This window comes from Mauremys reevesii, linkage group 6 (assembly GCF_016161935.1).
Source record: "Mauremys reevesii isolate NIE-2019 linkage group 6, ASM1616193v1, whole genome shotgun sequence".
In the NCBI taxonomy this organism is placed as follows: domain Eukaryota; kingdom Metazoa; phylum Chordata; order Testudines; family Geoemydidae; genus Mauremys; species Mauremys reevesii.
Window position 1 is genome coordinate 47,143,348 of NC_052628.1, and position 15,846 is coordinate 47,159,193.

Consider the following 15,846-nt stretch of genomic DNA (forward strand, 5'->3'; position numbering starts at 1 on the left):
CCCGGGTCCACACTATCAATGCTTCTCGTGATGACTTCTGCCCTTCCTTGCTGCTTTCCTGCTAGCTTCCTGCTTCTCACACACATAGACAGACACACAGCTGTAATACAATCGAAGACTAGTCCCTACATTTGCAATCTATTTCCAGGGAAACCTCTCAGCCTGCATGGCCTAGCTTCTACTCCAGCCTTACTATGCTGGTCATGGTGGTTTCTATTCTTCCAGCTATTACTAAACAAAAGGGTTATTTAATTGCTTCCTCATTTAGGCTGAATGAAAGGAAATTAGCATGCCCATCAGGTTCAATGGTGTCTGTGGTTGCCCAAAGATTAAAGCCACACTTGCAGCATAACAATTCTGTATTTACTATGTGAAAAGATCCTGAAATACAAATGAATTTAGTCTAACTCAGTGGTGGGCAACCTGCAGCCCATGGACCCATGCTGCAGAGGAGCATGTGTATCAGACAGAGACTTCTCTTAGAGGAGAGTCTATGGATAGAGATTCTCTAGGTTTTAGTCAGGAGGAGAGGATGGAAGAGGATAAAGTATGGGCCACATCAGACAAGAAACATTCACATAAGAAAAGAATCTGACACATCAGAAAAGGGCAGACAAGTTTTTAAAGTGCTTGTACACAAATGCTAGAAGTCTAAATAATAAGATGGGAGAACTAGAGTACCTCGTGTTAAAGGAGGATATTGATATAATTGGCATCACAGAAACCTGATGGCGTGAGAACAATTAATGGGACACAATCATTCCGGGGTACCAAATATATCGGAAGGACAGAACAGGTTGTGTGTTGGGGAGTGGCACTATATGTGAAAGAAGACGTAGAATCAAATGAAGTAAAAATCTTAAATGAATCCACATGTTCCATAGAATCTCTATGGATAGTAATTCCATACTCTAATAAGAATATAACAGTAGGGATCTATTATCAACCACCTTAACAGGACAGTGATAGTGACTATGAAATGCTAAGGGAGATTAGGGAGGCTATCAAAATAAAGAACTCAATAATAGTGGGAGATTTCAATTATTCCCATACTGACTGGGTACATGTCACCTGAGGACAAAATGCAGACACAAAATTTCTCGATACTTTAAATGACTGCTTCTTGGAGCAGCTGGTAGAGGAACCCACAAGAGGAAAGGCAATTCTCAATTTAGTCCTGAGTGGAGTGCAGGATCTGGTTCAAGAGGTAACTATAAAAGGGCCACTTGGAAATAGTGACCATAATATAATAACATTTAACATTCCTGTGGTGAGAAGAACACCTCAGCAACCCAATACTGTGGCATTTAATTTCAGAAAGGGGAACTATGTAAAAATGAGGAGGTTAGTTAAACAGAAATTAAAAGGTATAGTGACTAGAGTGAAATCCCTACAAGCTGGACGGACACTTTTCAAGGACACCATAATAGAGGCCCAACTTAAATGTATACTCCAAATTAAAAAAACACAGTAAAGGAATTAAAAAAGAGCCAGCGAAGCTTAACAACCATGTAAAAGAAGCAGTGAGAGATACAAAGGCATCTTTTAAAATGTGGAAGTCAAATTCTAGTGAGGTAAATAGAAAGGAGCATAAACACTGCCAAATTAAGTGTAAAAATATAATAAGAAAAGCCAAAAAGGAGTTTGAAGAACAGCTATCCAAAAACTCAGAAGGTAATAGCAAAATATTTTTATGTACATCAGAAGCAGGAAGCCTGCTAAACAACCAGGGGGCCCCTGGATGAGCGAGATAAACAAGGAGCACTTAAAGACGATAAAGTCATTACGGAGAAACTAAATGAATTTTTTGCTTCAGTCTTCATGGCTGAGGATGTTAGAGAGATTCCCAAATCTGAGCCATCCTTTGTAGGTGACAAATCTGAGGAATTGTCAGTAACTGAAGAGTCATTAGAGCAGGTTTTGGAATTAATTGATAAACTTAACAGTAACAAGTCACCGGGAGCAGATAGCATTCACCCAAGAGTTCTGAAAGAACTCAAATGTGAAACTGCAGACTATTAACTATGGTTTGTAACCTGTCCTTTAAATCAGCTTCTATACCCAATGACTGGAAGATAGCTAATGTAACCCCAATATTTAAAAAGGGCTCTAGAGGTGATCCCTGCAATTACAGACGGTTAAGTCTAACATCAGTACCGGGCAAATTAGTTGAAACAACAGTAAAGAATAAAATTGTCAGACACATAGAAGAACATAAATTGTTGGGCAAAAGTCAACATGGTTTCTGCAAAGGGAAATCATGTCTTCCTAATCTATTAGAGTTCTCTGAAGGGGTCAACAAACGTGTGGACAAGGAGGATCCACTGGACATAGTGTACTTAGATTTCCAGAAAGCCTTTGACAAGATCCCTCACCAAAGGCTCTTACGTAAATTAAGTTGTCATGGGATAAGAGGGAAGATCCTTTCATGGATTGAGAACTTGTTGAAAGACAAGGAACAAAGGGTAGGAATAAATGGTAAATTTTCAGAATGGAAAAGGGTAACAAGTGGTGTTCCCCAAGGGTCAGTGCTAGGACCAATCCTATTCAACTTACTGATAAATGATCTGGAGAAAGGGTAAACAGTGAGGTGGCAAAGTTTGCAGATGATACTAACTGCTCAAGATAGTTAAGACCAAAGGAGACTGTGAAGTACTTCAAAAGAGATCTCACAAAACTAAGTGGTTGGGCAACAAAATGGCAAATGAAATTTAATGTGGATAAATGTAAAGTAATGCACATTGGAAAAAATAACCCCAACTATACATACAATATGATGAGGGCCAATTTAGCTACAACTAATCAGGAAAGAGATTTTGGAGTCATCATGGATAGTTCTCTGAAGACATCCACGCAGTGTGCAGTGGCAGTCAAAAAACCAAACAGGATGTAGGAATAATTAAAAAAGGGGATAGAGAATAAGACTGAGAATATCTTATTGCCTTATATAAATCCATGGTACACCCACATCTTGAATACTGCATACAGATGTGGTCTCCTCATCTCAAAAAAAGATATACTGGCATTAGAAAAGGTTCAGAGAAAGGCAACTAAAATGATTAGGGGTTTGGAACGGGTCCCATATGAGGGGAGATTAAAGAGGCTAGGACTTTTTAGCTTGGAAAAGAGAAGACTAAGGGGGGATATGATAGGAGATATATAAAATCATGAGTGATGTGGAGAAAGTGAATAAGGAAAAGTTATTTAGTTGTTCCCATAATATAAGAACTAGGGGCCACCAAATGAAATTAATGGGCCGCAGGTTTAAAACAAATAAAAGGAAGTTCTTCTTCACACAGAAGTAGCAAAGAATCCTGTGGCACCTTATAGACTAACAGACGTTTTGCAGCATGAGCTTTCGTGGGTGAATACCCACTTCTTCGGATGCAAGCAGTGGAAATTTCCAGGGGCAGGTGTATATATAAGCAAGCAAGAAGCAAGCTAGAGATAACGAAATTAGATCAATCAGGGAGGATGAGGCCCTGTTCCAGCAGTTGAGGTGTGAAAACCAAGGGAGGAGAAACTGGTTCTGTAATTGGCAAGCCATTCACAGTCTTTGTTTAGTCCTGAGCTGATGGTGTTAAATTTGCAGATGAACTGGAGCTCAGCGGTTTCTCTTTGAAGTCTGGTCCTAAAGTTTTTTTGCTGTAGGATGGCCACCTTAAAATCTGCTATTGTGTGGCCAGGGAGGTTGAAGTGTTCTGCTATAGGTTTTTGTATATTGCCATTCCTAATGTCTGATTTGTGTCCATTTATCCTTTTCCTTATCCTTTCCTTTCACCTGCACGTCCACCAATGTAATATATGCCATCATATGCCAGCAATGCCCCTCTGCTATGTACATCGGCCAAACTGGACAGTCTCTAAGGAAGAGGATAAATGGACACAAATCAGACATTAGGAATGGCAATATAACCTCGTTATCTCTAGCTTGCTTCTTGCTTGCTTATATATACACCTGCCCCTGGAAATTTCCACTGCTTGCATCCGAAGAAGTGGGTATTCACCCACGAAAGCTCATGCTGCAAAACGTCTGTTAGTCTATAAGGTGCCACAGGATTCTTTGCTACTTCTACAGAACCAGACTAACACGGCTACCCCTCTGATACTTCTTCACACAGTGCACAGCCAACCTGTGGAACTCCTTGCTTGAGGAGGTTGTGAAGGCTAGGACTATATCAGGGTTTAAATGAGAACTAGTTAAATTCATGGAGGTTTAGCCGGGATGGGTAAGGAATGGTGTCCCTAGCCTTTGTTTGTCAGAGGGTGGAGATGGACGGCAGGAGAGAGATCACTTGCTCACTACCTGTTAGGTTCACTCCCTCTGGGGCACCTGGTATTGGCCCCTGTTTGCAGACAGGATACTGAGCTGGATGGACCTTTGGTCTGACCCAGTATGGTCATTCTTATGAGTACCTTTCCCAGACCTGAAGACCTCTGTGTAGCTCAAAACCTTGTCTCACCAATGGAAGTTGGTCCAACAGAAGATATTACCTCACGTACCTTGTCTCTCTAATATCCTGGGACTGACCCAGCTACAACTTTTGTTGCCTGACAATTTGGCATCCCAATAATCAGGCATTGACTAGGTAAATACTGGCAGCTTTGCAGCCTTATGCCCACACTTAAAGCAGGTGCTTAAACATTTTCAGGATCAGAGACTAACTTACCATTATAGTGTTCTGGGTAGAGTTGTGCAAACACTTCCAAGACATTTCTGTGAATGGTCGCTTAAATATTTCAATGAATGTGCTTTACCCAAGCATATGAGTCCTTTTTAATTTGCTTTCTGTGAATATTTATGCAGCTGAGTCTTACTAGCACAAATCGGGGTGGGGAGGTGAATTCGAAGCTAAATGGGCAAGTACTCATAGAGACTACATTTGTTGGTGAAGTATACAATATCTTTCTGCAATATTCACTGGATTCTTGTAATACCTCAAACATAATGTAATACATATATCTGTGCTGTACATTAGCCTTACCCGGGAGAAGTATTATACTGGATCATTGTAAGAAATCCAGATTTTTCTAATCTTTGCAGTTTTCTGTGCTTCAGGTAAAAATAATTTAAATGGTGTGTGGTGCAAACTAATCTTATTGAACAGAACCAGCTTCCACCCATTAAGCTATCACTCTCTCCTTGAATTTCTATGACTAACGGGGGGCATGTTTACAGAATTTCCCCTTCCCCCTTAATGCACTACAGTTCATCTAGGACCCTGGGTCACTTATAGCATTTGTTTAATTTATTATTGCTGTAACAGAGGAGCTGTTCCGTATACCATACTATCTAAGACAACCTGTTCTCTGGAAAATCTTGCCAGTCTTTGGCCCCAGGTGTCACTACAAGCGATACTTCCAAAGCACTTCTATAAATTTCATTCTGCCTGCAACTCTTCTACGCAGGACAGTATTATTTACTTTACCCAAGCCACAAACACCTACTCACAGACTTCTCTGTCATATAGTGTAACTTGTCACCAGCACTGATCCTGCTTAACAGTGATCAGTCATTTGCAACAAGTGAAAGACGTGAAATTGCTTTGATGTCAGTCTCTAACAGCAAATAGGTGCATAGATTCTTGGGTTGGTAGTGCTCTTTTGTACAGCATGAACTCCAGTTATCTGACAAGGGGCTCCGTTACTTAAAGTGGCATATATTTAATTTTCATGTGTACTTTATAAAGTACTGTTCTATTTTATTAGCAGTATTTAGGTTTGACAATTGAATTTTTTAAAAAATAATTTCAACAAATAATATCAGTGTTCATTTAAAAGCATTTCTTTCTAATTTTATCCATTTTAAATTCACAGTTGTGGGAAATTATAGGGCGAGGATCAGACAACAATTATTTTAATGACAATAGATATTAAGATTCAAAAAGTTAAAGCTTTATAACTGTTAAAACACAAAATGTCAATAGCACATATCAAAATATAAATAGTAAATACAAACTAATGAATTCTCAAACAGCATTTTTCTTACTTTCCCTATCTATAAATTTCAATGATTACTGATGGAAATATTTTTCATGTGTTTTTGTGTGTATAGTGATATTGATGTTTATCAACATTTACCAATAAACATCTAATCTTTCAAAGCCTTGTAGTATTGTATGTAGGAAAATGAAACCTATGACTCTGATCCTACAAACACATGGATGTGAATACACTGTATGTATACCAATAGTCTCAATTAATTCAGTGGGACTACTCGTGTGAAAAGGTAAGTGTATAAGGCCAGGTATAAACTTGGAAGACTTTGCTGGTATAGCTACACTGGTATACTAAATACATCTGCAGAAAGCTCCTAATGTGGACTCAGCTTATACCAGCAAACCAGCATCCCTGAGCTAAATAAGCTATAATGGCAGAAGTGCAGTTTTACTAGTATAGCTCTGTTTACTCTAGGGGCTTTTTCTGATGTAACTATGTTGGTTATAAATCACAATTCCCCTGACAGACAGAGCTATGCCAGCAAAAGTTGATAGTATAGACGGGGCCTTAGTCTCTCCCTAAGATAACATAAGTGGCACAGTGGCAATATTAAATGAATTCGTTTTGCAATTATATGTCAGTGACACTTTGCTGCCATTAGAAATGGGCTTTCATACTGGGGGACACTCGCAGGCAGTACGACTGCCTGAAGCATCTGAAAGTTAAGTAGCTCTCATAAGTTTTCTTAACCTCTTTGCCACTTAAACACAAATAACTTAGGCAAGTGCATCCTCCCTACTATCCCATCTTCTTTTTCTAGAGCAAGAATTAGGACCTTACTGCAGGATCAAACCAGAGGAGTTATTGTTCTGGGAGGGAATGTATTTCTTGTTGCACTTCTCACTGGCCAGGACAGTTGAGGTAATACACTGAGTAGGGGCAGTTGTGTAGAGATCTCCAAACAAGTAAGTTAAACATCTTTTTTGTACATACCTCTGGAACAGGGGTTTAACTCCAATATTGGCATACATTGCTCTTATTACAGAAGTCTGCTGTTCACTTTTCCCTCCTGTAACAGTCACCAGTGACAGAGGTATATTGTGGCTCTTGTGTTTAAATCATGTGGCCTGAAATTTCCTATATTGATGTGTATGTTTATTAAAGAACAGGCTGAATTCCTTATAAAACTAAGATTTAGGCCTTGAACCTACATTGTGACTGCATAGGCAGAATGCAGCACTTGCACAGAGCTCTCAGTAGAGACCGTGGAAGCGAGTGGAGCCAGGGCTCGACCCTCTCCGGGGGCATGAGGGGAGCTACCCCGGCTCACTACGCTCTGATTGGTCCAGGAAAATTGCCCAGCAGTCCTAGCGGTGGTTGCCCACCTGGTGGGCAAGGGGCTCAAGTCCTCCGGCAGGGCAGAGCAACGGTTACAGTTGAGGGCCCGGCCTAGGTCAGGGCGGGCAGCAAACACAGAGTCAGAAAGCTCAGGCCTTTGGTCCAGGCTGAGCAACGGTAACCGTTAAGGCCTAGCCCTAGGTCAGGGTGGGGCAGCAAACACAGAGTCAGAAAGCTCAGACCCTGGGGCAGGGCTGAGCAACAGTAACAGTTAAGGCCCGGCCCTAGGTCAAGGTGGGGCAGCAAACACAGAGTCAGAAAGCTCAGACCCTGGGGCAGGGCTGAGCAACAGTAACAGTTAAGGCCCGGCCCTAGGTCAGGGCGGGGCAGCAAACACAGTCAGAAAGCTCAGGCCCTGGGGCAGGGCTGAGTAGCAGTAACAGTTACAGTTAGTGGCCTCCTCGGGTCAGGGGGAGGGGGGAGTCTGCCACCCCAGAGCGGGGTGGCAGTGGGGACGCAAGGCCACCCACTCTACTGCGTCTCAGCCCGGGGCCCTAGCAGCGGCTATCACTCCACTGGTCAGTCAGTGGGGATCCTGACCGCAACACACTGACATAGGCTCCGGTAAGGCCGCAGCCTGACTGGGGTCGGCTGCCCCTGGGCTACTTCCGTACCCCGCCTCGGGGCCTACCTAGGTCCGGACGTCAGCCTCTGGAGGGTCCACGAGCATGGGCCCATCATAGCCGGGGCTGGGTGGTAGGTCCAGCAACTCCTCGGGAAAGTCGGCCCAGGGTTGCTCCGGCGACTCCTCTGGTAGCAGCAGGCGTGGGGAAGCTCCGGTGGCTCCTCCGAGTAACGGGCGCGGGGAAGCTCCGGTGGCTCCTCCGAGTAACGGGCGCGGGGAAGCTCAGGCCAGTCTGGGCGCCTGCCCCGGGTCGCCGAGGTACGTCTGTTCTCTTTGGCGGCAGGTGCCTGACTGAGCTCTGAGGGCCGGCTTTTATACTTCCGGGTCGCTGCCTGACCCTTTGAGGGGCAGGCACAGAGCTCCGTAGCTCCGCCCACTCTGGCCTCTGGCTGGGCTCTCCCTCCTCTAGGCAGGCGGGGAGCCACACCGACTCACTACAGACCCATTTATCTTTCACTGTACAGAGCTATGTGCATCTACTGTGTTATAAAACTGATTAATAATGTAACAACTATAAGCCACTGACAACTAAAGTACAATGGCTTTTTATCCTCCATTTCATAATTTGAAGCATCCCACCACCCCAGCCATGTCACACAAGACAGATTCTATTTCACTGTCATTTCTATTTAATCTAAATATTCCCCCTTTTTGTAGTAATCTGAAAATCATTGGGGTAAATAGCAGTTATGAGAACCTGCATTTGACAAGCACAGCAGATGCTATGCTGAGGCCAGGTATCCATCTAATTCAGCTCATAAACCACACAGCATCAGAGCAATGGGGTATGAGATTACTTATTTAAGTATTTAAGTCCTAATTACTCTTCTTCACAGTAAGATGTCTCAAAGGTTTACGGTATTAACTGGTTTATAGGTACTTCATATAAACAATATAAAACACAGGAATGGGATTTGATTGTCCTCCCACTTACATCTGTATAAATTGGGCATAACTCATTTGAAGTCAGTGCAGTTACTCTGGTGTAAGTTAGAGGAGAATCAGGCCCATGGATTTTAATCTGACTGTGGTATTAGCAAGAAAGGGGACTTCGTTCTTTGATATCTACAAGTACATTTTTAAAACAACATGCAGGGATTTTGCTGCATATTTCTCACTGGCACTTACAGAAGTTGTGCAGAAAACTTCCTGGGCATCACTTTTTAAAATACCCATCTGAATTTTTGTCAGTAATTAGAGATCTCTCTATCTTAAGAACATAAGAATGGCCTACTCGGTCAGAACAAAGGTCCATCTAGCCCAGTATCTTGTCTTCCGACAGTGGCCAATATCAGGTGCCCCAGAGGGAATGAACAGAACAGATAATCATCAAGTGATCCATTCCCTGTCGCTCATTCCCAGCTTCTTGCAAACAGAGGCTAGGGACACCATCCCTGCCCATCTTGGCTAATAGCCATTGATGGACCTATACTCCATGAATTTATCTAATACTTTTTTGAACCCTGTTATAGTCTTGGCCTTCACAACATCCTCTGGCAAAGAGTTCCACAGGTTGTGCATTGTGTGAAGAAAGACTCCTTTTGTTTGTTTTAAACCAGCTGCTTGGTTTTAAACCAGGTCATTTGGTGACCTCTAGTTTTTGTGTTATGAGAAGGAGTAAATAACACTTCCTTATTTACTTTCTCCACACCCATCATGATTTTATAGACCACAATCATATCCCCCCTTAGTCGTCTCTTTTCCAAGCTGAAAAGTCTCAGTCGTATTAATCTCTCCTCATATGGAAGTCATTCCATACCCCTAATAATTTTGTTGCCCTTTTCTGAACCTTTTCCAATTCCAATATATCTTTTCTGAGACGAGGCGACCACATCTGCATGCAATATTCAAGATATGGGCATACCATGGATTTATATATAGAGGTAATATGATATTTTCTGTCTTATTATCTATCCCTTTCTTAATGATGCCCAACATTTTGTTCACTTTTTTGACTGTCATTGCACGCTGAGTGGATGTTTTCAGAGAATTATTCGCAATGACTCCAAGATCTCTTTCTTGAGTGGTAACAGCTAATTTAGACCCCATCATTTTATATGTATAGTTGGGATTATGACTTCCAATGTGCATCACTTTGCATTTATCAACATTGAATTTCATCTGCCATTTTGTTGACCAGTCGCCTAGTTTTGAGAGATCCTTTTGTAGCTCTTTGCTGAGTTTGGCCTGTCCATGTTTATACCCAGGGCTCTAACCGAGAAGAAATGAGGGAAAATGCAACTCCTTGTTAAAATACGGAAATCAGTCTATTAAATAGTCTTAGAAAGAAGAGGTCCCTTTGTCGCTAGAAAAGTTCTGCATTTAAACACACAACGGGGCTGATTTACAGTTTTTTAGGTAAATCACCCATTTGATAAGAGGAAAATACATCTGCTTTATTAATAATTTTAGAGCAAAAAAGAATTTGATATTTTGTGGAAATGCCTAATGACCTTCTAAAGAACTGTACTGTTTGGTGGGTTTTACCATTCTTCCCAGCCAATGGTTTTGATCCTGCTGTGCCTACGTGGTCAAAACTACCAGGAAATTTTATGATCAGGTTCTTCTGGTACATTCTGGGAGCTTTGTGAGGCTGTGCTTGTGTACTTCAGCCACAAAAGGTGCCTATGGATCTCGGGAATTGAGGGATCGTATATGGAATCCTGCATTGACAAATGTCTTGCAGTCTTTGGCTTAGGGGCTGCAGGTTTGTGGTGATGCAAAACAGGAGTATGATTAACATTTCTCCCTGTTGTGCTGATACTCAGCTCTAAGATTAAGGCAAAACAGATGCAAGTAGCCAATGTAACAGAGCAGATACCTGTCTTTTCTAGGTTCCTATATAGTGGTTTACTCTTATCCGTTAGTTTGGAGGAAAAAAAATGTTTCTCAAATGTTGCTGGAGGCTAACTAGCATCATCACCTGACAGGGAAGTAGTTCTTGACCGCAGACATGTACACTCATTGCTAGCATTTGCCCCTGAATTATCACAGTAAAGAACAGTTATACAAGACTGAAAGATCTATATGACAGACAAGGTGGGTGAGGTAATTTCTTTTATTGCACCAACTTCTGTTGGTTAGAGAGGCTTTTGAGCTCTTCTTCATAGATCTAAATGAATCACGCTTGGCATAATCCAGTTACTGGGAAAGTAAATGTTCCCATAATCTCACAGACATCATTACCATTTGTTTCCTTAGTAAAATGCAAATTTCTATGAGGCACCACATAAAAAACTGAAATCTATACACAATCAGGTGCATATTTCCAGCAAGCACCATCAACTATTCCTCTCAGTCCTGTTTCTATTCACCCTGGGCAAATAGGCCAGTGGTTTTCCAAAAGCCCTAATTTACAGTTCATTTTATGTCTCACTTGCAGTAGTGCTGTCCTTGAACAAAAAGGCTTACTGTCCTCTAATAAATACATAGGTGTCTTTGTAAACATTGCTCATCACTGTGGTTGCCCACAGCATGACACTGTATCAAGCAATCTATGACAAGCAGAGCTGGTTGGAAAATGTGATATTTTTACCTGCAGAAAACTTCAATTATATTTGTTTGCATCTCAATTTTTCATGGAATTTTTTGAATATTCTGGAAAAAATCCCTGAAGTATTTTGACTGAAAACTAAAATGTTTCAATGCTGAAATGGTGCTTTAGTACCTCCTGGTGCCTTTCTCTTCTATAGTTCAGGTTTCCTGACTAGAGAACTTCTCCCATGATGCATCATGCTCTCACCTTTCATGGTGGGGAAGGCCAGTCATCATGGCAATTGCATAGGAGATGTAGTATGGTGGAGGATCCTGACCTGCAGAAGAGAATAGGAGCATGATGTATCCAAACAACTCCTCCCATAAGGCACGACAGCAGCATTTCAGAATCAAGATATTTCAATTTTGGGCCAAAATATTTTGGGTTTTTTTCACCAAAACCCAAATATTTTTCAATTTTCAGGTGTTCAGTTTTTCAGCAAAAGATCAATTTTTTCTGTGGAAAGTAGATACTTTTCACAAACAAAAACTTTAGACAAAGAACTAATTTTCTGTTGAAAAACAACTATGATGGAAAAATTTCAACCAGCCCTTATGCCAAAGCTAGGTATAGTAGGTTAGGGAAATTTGCCTGCATTGTACAGACACAGATCCTATCCCCAAACACTAAATATATGACACAGGCGGAATCTGAAAAACTTTTTAAAATTTACTCTAATGGAATGCCTAATTACAACATGTCTATGCAAATTAACAGTAGGCATGCTTGCAAATACCAAAACTGAGTGCATAACAATTTCAGCATTGGCAACACAGTTAACTGTATTCACACTGCCTGTGTAACTTACTTTGGTTACCTAGCTTACATATGTAGCTTTTTAAAAATTCCTAACATATCACAATATGTGTGCATAATGAAGGAAAGTCACACAAATGCATCCATTTTAACATAAATCATTCTGTATTTCTGGTTCACTACAGAACTCAGTGCTCTATTGCCATCTATTTCCACCTGCCATGTCCATTTGTACTTTATCTTGATATCCATGTAAACACATAAATCCTTGACATGTATTCTGACAAACCTCTGACAGATTTCTTTCCAGGCCATCACAGCTACCGGTATTTCCTCAGACCCTGCTGCCAAACATGACATCACTAGCTCTGTATTATTAGTCCTACATGACACCAGTCATTTCTCTACGAGATAGTAAAGTGATTTCCATATGAATTTAAATATAAGCATTTCTTGTTATAATTCCAAAGTTTACTTTATGTTGCATCTGCCGCATATGCAACTTAAGTAATAAATATGTCCCTCCTGCTATCTGGCCCCCTGTACAACAGCAGTAAAGGCATTCAATTAATGCTGAATTATAGAGAAAATCCTGTTGAAGTACTTATGATAGTTAATTCATTTGGTATTAATGTGTCTAATAGTCTTATTATAAGAAATACCAAAGAAACTAAGGATTAGGCCAATATTTTCATAATCTTAAAAATGATTTCTTCTAGTTTCCCTACACCAGTTGCAGGTCTGTCTCTCTTTGTGTATGAGCCTGGTCTAGACTCTAGTAACCACTTCAAAGGACAGGGAAACAGGAGATTTGGTTTCTTTTACCAGTGCTGACACAGACTTCCTACGTGGCAGTTGGGCAAATTGCTTATATCATTAATACGTGTGAAGTGCTTTGAAATCTTCAATGGAAAGGCTCTCTGGAAGAAGTATGTTGAACCAGGTATGTCCGATATAACCCGCTCCCTAATTTGTTCCTCATTACAGGACATATGACTAAGCTATATCATTGACTTGCTGCAAAACAACAAAATACTGAACTAAAACAATTCCTGCTGTCCTTTACTATGTAGTACTGTAGATAAACATGTAATTGAAACTGGGAGCATAAAAGATATAATGAACCTCTTTCAGTAGCTGACCAAGGTATTGATTTTTCTTTTGTGGGCACAACAGAATCTCTCAAGTCAATAATGCCAGACAACCTGCTTGTGTATCTATCTGCCTGTCAAGTCAGCTATACATACCACCCACCTGCCTCAACAGGTGGGGGGACCTAATGGGGATAGTGGTGAAGGGGGACATCCCAGCAGCAAGGGTGGGAAACACTCGCTAAGTGACACTAGGTAGCTCCTCCCCCAGGATACTCCCCCAAGAGTATCTGGCACCCATTCGCCAGCTGGAAGGGAGGTGTGCCGATTGGCCAGAATGCCCCAGCTCCCAGGGTTTAACCCAGCTCAGGGGCCAGGTGGAGCCTCTTTCAGCTCAGTTCAGGCAGCCCCAACCTACTCACCCGAACTAGGAATGGGAACCCGTCCTGACAGATGCTGCAGGTCTAGTCAATCACCTCTTTGGGGATCAGGAGGGAATTTTTTCTCCTATGGGCCAACTGGCCGAGAACCAGGGAGGTTTTATTTTATTTTTTTTGCCATCCTTGCAGCACCCTCAAGCCACAGCGGGTTAAGTAGGAAAGCAATTAATACCTAACAGAGGAACTGGAGTGGAGTTGTTTATTGGTGGCAGCTTGCAGCTGGTTTCCAGGATGGATGAAAGAATAAAATGAATGATTTGGAAAAGTAAAAGATCTTAGATTTTGGTGATGTGCCTTGGGCTCATGGGATAGGGTGAGACCTTGTGGCCTTCACAGGCTGAGGTCAGACCTTGTGACCCTCATGGGCTAAAATCCCCACCCTTTTGCATCCTCTGTCCCGCCCAGGGAAGGCAGGGTGCTAGAACTCAGAAATTGCTGAGTCCTGGAGGATAGGCTGAGGCGAGCCTACCCTGCATTATGGGTTATATGTAAGGAGCCAAAGAGAAACTGCTGAACTTCAGTTCGTTTGCAAATTTGACACCATCCACTCAGGATTAAACAAAGACTGTGAATGGCTAGCCAACTACAAAAGCAGCTTCTCGTGCCTTGGTGTTCACACCTCAACTGCTAGAAGAGGGCCTCATCATCCCTGATTTAACTAACCTCGTTATCCCTAGACTGATTCTTGCCTGCATATTTATACCTGCCCCTGGAAATTTCCACCACATGCATCTAACAAAGTGAGTATTCACCCAAGAAAGCTTATGCTCCAATACATCTGTTAGTCTATAAGGTGCCAGAGGACTCTGTTGTTTTTTACAGATCCAGGCTAAGACAGCTACCCCTCTGATACTTGCTGTAAGGAGCCTTGTAACCCCTGCACCAGAACCAATTAAATGCCTGGTATAGGAGAGTATGGGTGATGGGCAGTGTAACGTTCTTGCCTCTCAGGGTCAGGGCACCTCCCCCTTCCAGAGGCATAAGGGAATTGTTATGCCTGCTTGACGTTTTGTCAGGGGCCTGGCTTGTAGCCGCCCAATCACCCAAATAGCAGTTCAAAGCTCTGAAAGGTGGGTTAAGCAAACAACCAGTCGGCTGGTAGCCCAGGCCTCCTGGTGGGGGGTGAACAATAGTCTATGGCTCAGGCCTTCTGAATGTGGGATAAGCAATTAAATAGTTCATATTGCTGGCCTTCTGGCCTAAAGATTAGGACACAACCAGCTTCATAATCGGAGCTGGGTAGAAGGGGACCCAGGCCCACCCTGCTCCACCAGATCCCAGCCCAGGGCCCTAAAAGTGGCAGCCAATCCAGTCACTTGGTCACTAGGGAAATGTGCAGTTGCTGCCTCGCCTTCCAGCAGCACAATGAGACCAAAGTCTTGTTTCCCTGGGCTACTTCCTACCAGTTCCTGTTGGCACTGCTCCATCACTGCTGGGCCCTGGTCCTCAGTCTCATGGTCAGGCTCCTGGGGCAGCAGTTTGTATTCCTTGTCTGGTTGCAGGCGCAGCAGAGGGCTCAGCTTCCTGAGCGGGACATCTGGCCCCAACTGAGCTCCAGGGCCCTGTTCTTACACTTCCTGCCCCACCCTCGCACTTCCTGTGGAGGGGGCAGGGTACAGTTAGCTGCACCCACCAGGGGGAGTTAACCCCATCTGTACTGGAGGGTAGTCACTCTGCCTCGCTACAGTTGGCGCATGGGGCTCTCCACCCTTCAGACCCCCTGCGCCTACTCCAGGAGCTGGGGGCAGCCTTGTTGCCCACCTTTCAGGATTTCCTTGAGCAGGTCCTGAGAGAGGGTGCTCCCCGCCCACCCCTTGCCCCAGGGCCTCCGGACCTTTTCATCGGGCCCCATCCCATGAGCCCCCCCCCCCCGGCCTCCTCCCTTCCATAACCCGAGCCAACTGCACGCCGTGCAGCTGCTTTGCTTCCAAACTACACCACGGGAACAACTTTACACACTCGTGCTCCATATGTTTCACTTCCTCACCCTTGTGTCCTGCCCCGATACCAAGTGGCAGGACTATGTACCATCTGTAGAGGGCGAGGAACCCCAGTGGGCCA

General features: G+C 42.9%; 1 protein-coding gene across 2 annotated transcripts in view; it reads right to left on the bottom strand.

The window, feature by feature from the left end:
- TNPO1 (transportin 1) overlaps positions 1 to 15,359 on the bottom strand; it is a 387,652-nt gene extending 372,293 nt beyond the window's left edge. Inside the window, exons 1-2 of one of the 2 annotated variants that reach the window (XM_039544330.1) lie at positions 15,189 to 15,359; positions 11,706 to 11,775 (exon numbers count right to left, since the gene is read on the bottom strand). The gene's annotated coding sequence lies outside the window, so the exon portion shown is untranslated. The remainder of the gene's footprint in view (positions 1 to 11,705; positions 11,776 to 15,188) is intronic. The other variant, XM_039544333.1, reaches the window with a different exon arrangement.
- Positions 15,360 to 15,846: the final 487 nt, after the last annotated feature.